This window comes from Lathyrus oleraceus, chromosome 2, assembly GCF_024323335.1.
Source record: "Lathyrus oleraceus cultivar Zhongwan6 chromosome 2, CAAS_Psat_ZW6_1.0, whole genome shotgun sequence".
Taxonomy (NCBI): Eukaryota; Viridiplantae; Streptophyta; class Magnoliopsida; order Fabales; family Fabaceae; genus Lathyrus; species Lathyrus oleraceus.
In genome coordinates this window covers 35,199,869-35,207,732 of record NC_066580.1, presented here as the reverse complement: position 1 = coordinate 35,207,732, position 7,864 = coordinate 35,199,869, and the positions used below count along the sequence as shown (strand labels likewise).

Sequence of the window (7,864 nt, the reverse complement as noted above, 5' to 3'; positions counted from 1 at the left end):
GTTCGTAACAGGCACTTGGTGTGCCGTCCGTTATGGATTTGTGTGACGCTCGTCACACATTCCATTTTGGCAAGGCTTCAGTAGCGTGGATTTTATTTTTGTTATTTATTTTGTTTTGCTTTGCTTATAATTGGTTTATTCTGCAATTTAATTTATCGTGCATGCTTAATCTGCTTTGTATAATAATAAGTCATAGGTAGCAACAGTAGAGCATAATAGCTTTTGCATAATAAAATTAAATAAACAGCTTCAATAAAATGATCATAATGTAATACAGGAAAGGAAAACAATGAAATGAAAGAGAAATAAATGTGAACATGAATTCAAATAACATTAATAAATAATCTAACTTAAAACTAAATAACTTAGAAAATGACTAAATTCTATCCCTCTGTACGATCTCTGGCCGGAGGAGCAAAAGAGTTAACATGATGTAGCAACTCGTGGAACTGATTCGTCATACTGCTCATGTATCCTAGAACTTCGTGTCTCATGTTAGTAAATTCTCCTCTGAGGGCGTCTTGTTCTGACATCAAAGCTTCAATGGCGGTGTTATAATCAGTTCCGGGCATATGATGCCGGAGGTCGGATATGGCTGATTCTTCGGTCTGAACAGGCTGAGGAGGAGGGTCAATATCATAATAGCCGGATGGTGTCTGAGGGTCAGATTCAGCATGAGGGATCTGGTCATCATAAGTCTCATAGTCATCACAAATCTCATAGTCCTGGATGGATTCAGTGGATCCAGCAGGAGTGGGAGTTTCGTTCAGGTTATAGAGCCAGTTACTGCGGTTATGAATGCTAGTCCTAGGATCGGGCATGGTGAATAGGCAGAGAACCTGGTTATCAATAATAAGCTCAAACTCATCAGTCCCAAGGTTCGCTATAAACATAGTGTTGAAGAGGAAAGGTATACTCATAGTGGTAATGCCACAAAAAGGGCTAAGGTCAAGCATAGGCTGACGTAATCCAATAGCATTACCTATCATAGTTATCAAACCGCCTATTCTAATGGGTGCTCGCTCATCCTGGATAAGGTGGTCCAAATTAGCTAACATAAAAGTGGCACCGTTTACTGGACGGTTCTGGGAAGCACAAAATATGATGAAGAGTTCATCACGTGAAACTGAAGTACTATTTGGCTTCTTCCCAAATAAAGTGTGGGTCAGGATCTTATGGAAATAGCGAAAGGCCGGGTTGTGTATGTTTCCAGAGAGAAACTCATGTTCTTCTGGCTCCTCATTTCCAGACAGCTTACCCCAAAAGTGTTCAAGTTCTCTATGTTCAAAAAGTTCTTCCTGGCTTACTGTGAATGTGTCAAAGGAGGTAGGAAAACCCAAAAGATTGTTAAAGTCTCTAATATTAAATTGGTACTCCATATTGAACATTCTGAACTGGATAAAACCTCTGCTAATTCCTTTTCCATGGCTGGGTAGATAGATTAATGAGCTAAGGAATTCTAGTGTGAGTCTCCGGTAGGTGGTGAAATGTCTCAGGATAGGGGATGTCTCCCATCCTATCTGGTTCAGCAAATACAGGACACTCTGTCTAAGTCCAAGGGCAGTCATAGCCCAATCATCAGCATATAAACTAGGTAGCATCTCTCTGGTGGCTAGTTCTTCAAACTTTTGTTTCTGAGCCATTCCTCTGAATTTGATACTCATACGATCAAAATGTCTCATCTGGTTAGTGTTAGCTAGAGAAAAGAAAACATGAGTTTTAGTCAGGATTTGGCCAAATGCCGAAAGAAGAAAAAATTATTATTATATATATATATATTATTTTTCTCTCTTTTTTTTTTTTTTTGAATTAAAAATAAATCAGGAATTAATACTAAACAGAAATTAAAAGAATAATTTAGGAAAAAGAAAAAAAATAGGAAAATGATAATAATAGAATAAGAAAATAATTGTGGGTTGTCTCCCACTAAGCGCTTTGTTTAAATGTCGCAAGCTCGACAAAGAAACTGTTAAGTATAATCTGTAGGTCCTGGGGGCATTTCGTCTAAGTGTAGGATTTGCGAATCTCCATTGGTTTCCGCATAATGATAGTGTTTTAGACGTTGTCCGTTTACGGTAAACGGTTCTGTGGATTTGCCTTTGATTTCTATTGCTCCACTGGGGAAGATGTTAGTGATATGAAAAGGTCCTGACCATCTGGATCGTAGTTTTCCCGGGAATAACTTTAGTCTAGAGTTAAATAAAAGGACTGCGTCGCCTTGCTTGAAGATTTTCCTTGATATACGCTTGTCATGCCATTGTTTTGTTCTTTCTTTATAGATTCTGGCATTTTCATAGGCGTCTCTTCTGAGTTCTTCTAATTCATTTATGTCAAGGATTCTCTTTTCACCGGCGGCTTTATAGTTTAGATTCAGATTTCTAATAGCCCAATAGGCTTTATGTTCTAATTCTACCGGGAGGTGACAGGATTTTCCATAAATGAGCTTAAATGGGGTCGTCCCTATGGGGGTTTTATAAGCAGTTCGGTATGCCCACAAAGCTTCTGGTAATTTCAATGACCAATCTTTCCTTGAAGTGGCGACCGTTTTTTCTAGTATTTGCTTGATTTCTCTGTTAGATACTTCCACTTGTCCACTGGTCTGAGGGTGGTAAGGTGTCGCTATCCTATGTCTCACTCCATATTTAAATAACAATTTTTCGAGTACCTTGGATATAAAGTGTGATCCACCATCACTGATTACTATTCTTGGGATGCCAAATCTCGGAAATATTATATTCTTAAAGAGTCTAGTTACTACTCGGGTGTCGTTTGTTGGGGATGCTACAGCTTCGATCCATTTTGATACGTAGTCAACTGCCACGAGTATGTATTTGTTACCGAAAGAGGATGGAAAAGGTCCCATGAAGTCTATTCCCCACAAGTCGAAGATCTCTACTTCCAAAATACCTTTTTGTGGCATCTCGTCACGTCTAGATATGTTTCCCGTGCGTTGACATCTGTCACATTCCTTAATAGCCGCATGTACGTCCTTCCATATAGTTGGCCAATAAAAGCCGGCTTGTAGGATTTTAGAGCAGGTCTTGGATGTACTTGTGTGTCCACCATAAGGAGCGGAGTGGCAGTGTTGGATTATATTTTCTACCTCTTCTTCGGGTATACATCGACGGAAAATACCATCGGGGCCTCTTTTGAAAAGTAAGGGATCATCCCAGTAATAGTGTTTTATGTCGTAGAAGAATCGTTTCTTCTGTTGGTAAGATAGAGTAGGTGGAACTATTCCGGCAGCTAAATAATTGACGAGATCAGCGTACCATGGTGTGGCAGATATAGCTAAAGTGGTTCCTACTTGCATGTCGGAGTTGTTTTCTTCCAAAGTAGCTATAAGTTTGTCATACGAGAAATCATCATTAATTGATGTTCTTTCCGGTTCAAGGTTCTCAAGTCTAGAGAGATGGTCTGCTACTACGTTTTCAGTTCCTTTCTTGTCCTTGATTTCTAAGTCGAATTCTTGTAGCAACAAGATCCATCTTAGGAGTCTAGGTTTAGCATCTTTTTTTGTTAAGAGGTACCTGATAGCAGCGTGATCAGTGTAAACTATTATTTTAGCTCCAACCAAGTAAGAACGAAATTTATCTAGCGCAAATACCACTGCTAGGAGTTCTTTCTCGGTAGTGGCGTAATTCATTTGCGCTTCATCCAGGGTTCTGCTTGCGTAATATATAACGTGAAGCTTTTTATCCTGGTGTTGTCCTAACACAGCACCTACAGCATAATCGCTAGCATCGCACATTATTTCGAATGGTTCATTCCAGTCTGGTGTCTGCATCATGGGTGCGGAGATCAATGCTTGCTTAAGCGTTTGAAATGCTTTTAAACAGTTATCGTCGAATATGAATTCGGCATCTTTCATTAACAGTCCGGTTAAAGGTTTAGTTATCTTAGAGAAGTCTTTGATGAATCGTCGGTAAAAATCGGCGTGTCCTAAAAAGCTTCGTACTTCTCTCACGGTTCTTGGGGGTTGAAGATTTTCGATTACCTCTATTTTGGCTTTGTCTACTTCAATTCCTCTGTTCGAGATGATGTGTCCTAAAACAATTCCTTCTTGTACCATAAAGTGGCACTTTTCCCAATTAAGTACTAAGTTTACTTTTACACATCGCTCAAGAACTCTTTCCAGGTTTTCAAGGCATTCTTCGAAACTTTGTCCGTATACAGAAAAGTCATCCATAAATACTTCCATGATGTTTTCGAGAAAGTCGGCGAAAATTGCCATCATGCATCTTTGAAAGGTTGCAGGGGCATTACACAGACCAAACGGCATTCGTCTATAAGCGAAGGTACCAAAAGGGCACGTGAATGTCGTCTTTTCTTGGTCATCAGGGTGAATTGGTATTTGAAAGAAGCCTGAATAACCGTCTAGGTAACAGAAATGTGAATGTTTTGCTAATCGTTCTAACATTTGGTCAATGAATGGTAAAGGGAAATGATCTTTTCGGGTTGCTTTGTTTAGTTTCCTATAATCAATGCACATTCTCCATCCTGATTCGATTCGTTTAGTTATAGTTTCCCCTTTTTCGTTTTCAATAACGGTTATGCCTCCTTTCTTAGGTACAACGTGCACAGGACTAACCCATTTGCTATCAGATATAGGATATATAATACCTGCTTCCAATAACTTGGTTATTTCCTTTTTTACTACCTCACTTAGGATCGGATTTAGTCTTCTCTGGTGTTCCCTAGAGATTTTACAGTCTTCTTCTAACATGATGCGGTGCATACAAATAGAAGGACTTATTCCTTTAAGATCGGTGATGTGGTACCCTAGTGCGGTTGGATACTTCCTTAAGATATGTAAGAGTTTTCTGTTTCGAGTCTCCCTAGATCTGCATTAACTATCACAGGTCGTTCGAGTTCTAAGTCTAGGAATTCATATCTCAGATTTTTGGGAAGTGTTTTCAGGCCAGGGGTTGGTTTGTTAAGACATTGCGTAGGATCCGGTGTTATTGCCAAACATTGGTTAGATCTGTCTTCTACAAGGCAGTCAGATGATTTGTCTTCTCCTAACTCTGCTTCTTTTATGCATTCATCGATGATATCCATGAAGTAACATGTATCTTCTATTGCAGGTGCTTTCAAGAATTTGGAAAGAATGAACTCAATTTTCTCTTCACCTACTTCGAAGGTGAGTCGTCCTCGTTTTACGTCTATGATTGCACCGACAGTTGCTAAGAATGGTCTTCCCAGTATAATGGGCGTAATATCATCTTCTCTAATGTCCATAATTGTAAAATCAGTGGGAATGTAGAATTGACCTATGCGTACGGGAACGTTTTCAAGGATTCCTACAGGATATTTGATGGAACGATCTGCTAGTTGCACAGACATTTTGGTTGGTCTTAATTCTCCCATTTCCAGTTTCTTGCATATGGATAAAGGCATAACGCTAATTCCGGCTCCTAAATCGCATAAGGCTTTGTCGATGACAAATTTTCCTATGTGACAGGGTATAGAGAAACTACCTGGATCCTTGAGTTTAGGGGGCATGTTTTGGATTATAGCGCTACATTCGGCAGGGAGTGTAACGGTTTCGCTATCCTCAAGTTTCCTCTTATTAGAAAGGATTTCTTTTAAGAATTTAGCATATGAGGGCATCTGCGTAATAGCTTCGGTGAACGGAATTGTAACGTTTAATTGTTTAAGGAGATCAACAAATTTTCTAAATTGGCCCGCATCTTTGGTTTTAACAAGCCTTTGAGGGTAAGGTATAGGTGGTTTGTAAGGTGGTGGAGGTACATAAGGTTCCTTCTTTTCTAGGGTTTCCTTATTACTCTCTTCCTTTTCCTTAGGTTCACTTTCCTCAGTTGATTTCTTAGGGTTTTGGTTTTCTATCCTTGGATCAGACGGTCCTTCCACTTCCGTTCCACTTCTTAATATAATTGCATGAGCTTGGCTTCTCGGATTTGGTTGGGGCTGTCCAGGGAATGTACCAGTTGGGGCAGCAGTAGGTGCTTGTTGTTGGGCTACTTGTGATATTTGTGTTTCCAGCATTTTGTTATGGGTAGCCAAGGCATCTACTTTGCTTGCTAGTTGTTTAAGTTGTTCGCTAGTGTGTACATTCTGGTTTAAGAAATCTTTATTGGTTTGTTGTTGGGAAGCTATAAAGTTTTCCATCATGATTTCCAAGTTGGATTTCCTAGGGGCGTTATTGTTAGGCATGGATGGGTTCGGTTTCTGATATCCCGGAGGTATAGCTGGGGCTTGATTTGGAGACTGTCCAGGTGCGTACAAAGCGTTATTACTCTTATATGAAAAGTTTGGATGGTTCTTCCAATTTGAGTTATAGGTATTCGAGTAGGGGCTTCCTTGAGCATAGTTTACTTGCTCTGCTTGGATTCCAGTCAAGAGTTGACAGTCCGTAGGAGTGTGGCCTTGGATTCCACAGACCTCGCAATTCTGAGTTATAGCAACCACGGCGGCTGGAGGTGATACGTTTAAACTTTCAATTTTCTGGACCAAAGCATCCACTTTTGCGTTAACGTGATCAAGGTTACTTATCTCGTACATGCCAGTTTTCGTTTGAGGTTTTTCCACCGTTGTTCGTTCGGTTCCCCACTGATAGTGGTTTTGGGCCATGCTCTCGATAAGCTGGTAAGCATCAGCATAAGGTTTGTTCATCAATGCACCACCTGCAGCGGCGTCTATTGTTAACCTTGTGTTGTATAAGAGACCATTATAAAATGTGTGAATTACTAACCAGTCTTCCAAACCATGGTGTGGGCAAAGTCTCATCATGTCTTTGTATCTTTCCCATGCTTCGAAAAGAGACTCGTTGTCTTTCTGTTTAAATCCGTTTATCTGGGCTCTTAACATAGCTGTTTTGCTTGGCGGAAAGTATCGGGCAAGAAAAACTTTCTTCAACTCGTTCCATGTGGTGACTGAGTTGGAAGGGAGAGATTGAAGCCATCTTCTAGCGCTATCTCTTAATGAGAAAGGAAAAAGACGAAGTCGAATTGCCTCTGAAGTGACACCATTAGCTTTAACAGTATCAGCGTATTGGACAAATACGGATAAATGAAGGTTTAGATCCTCGGTAGGATTTCCAGAGAATTGGTTCTCTTGCACCGCCTGCAACAGCGAAGGTTTAAGTTTGAAGTTGTTTGCTTCGATTGCGGGCGGAGCAATACTTGAATGCGGCTCATCTTGCGATGGAGCGGCGTAATCTCTAAGAGCACGAGCTGGTTCTGCCATCTCGGTTATCGAAGGAAAAAGGTTTTTGAAATCAGGAAGTTCTATAGGAGGGAGATTGTTTGCAGCACGATATTCCCGAATTCGTCGTAAGACTCGGAGATATAGTTCGATATCGTTGATTCGTAAATAGAGCGGTTCGCCTTGTGAGCGAGTGCGTGGCATACAAATCAACGAAAGAAAGAATGGAAGAAAAAGAAACCTTAGTCTCTACAGCGTAACGGAAGAGTTACGATATCGATTAAATAAAAGTCCTCGGCAACGGCGCCAAAAACTTGATCGCTCGACTTTATGAGTCGAGTTGGGGTACAAACTGCAAGTGCACAGTTCTATCGCGTAGTTTTAAAAGATATCGATCCCACAGGGACTTATGAATCGATATACCGTTATCTAGGGTTACTACGTAAAGCTAAGGTGAATAATGGTTGATTGTTTGGGGGGCGAAGCTAAAAACTAAACTAAGATCTAGATTAAATATTAATAAAACGGATATCGGTATGCAGTTCGTCGTAATTAGGGACTCAATTCTTTGCCGGTTTCTTGGTTTTTAAAATAAATCGTTTCAGTTAACTTTATTGATTAAAGGTTTTATCTCAAACTCTCGCTCTGTTGAATAAACCATGATTTTATGTTAATGTAGCTGTCACTTATAATTAAG

General features: G+C 40.1%; 1 pseudogene; it reads left to right on the top strand.

Annotated features, from left to right (window-relative positions):
* The first annotated feature begins 6,724 nt into the window (after positions 1 to 6,724).
* LOC127124291 (uncharacterized) lies at positions 6,725 to 6,824 on the top strand (annotated as a pseudogene).
* Positions 6,825 to 7,864: the final 1,040 nt, after the last annotated feature.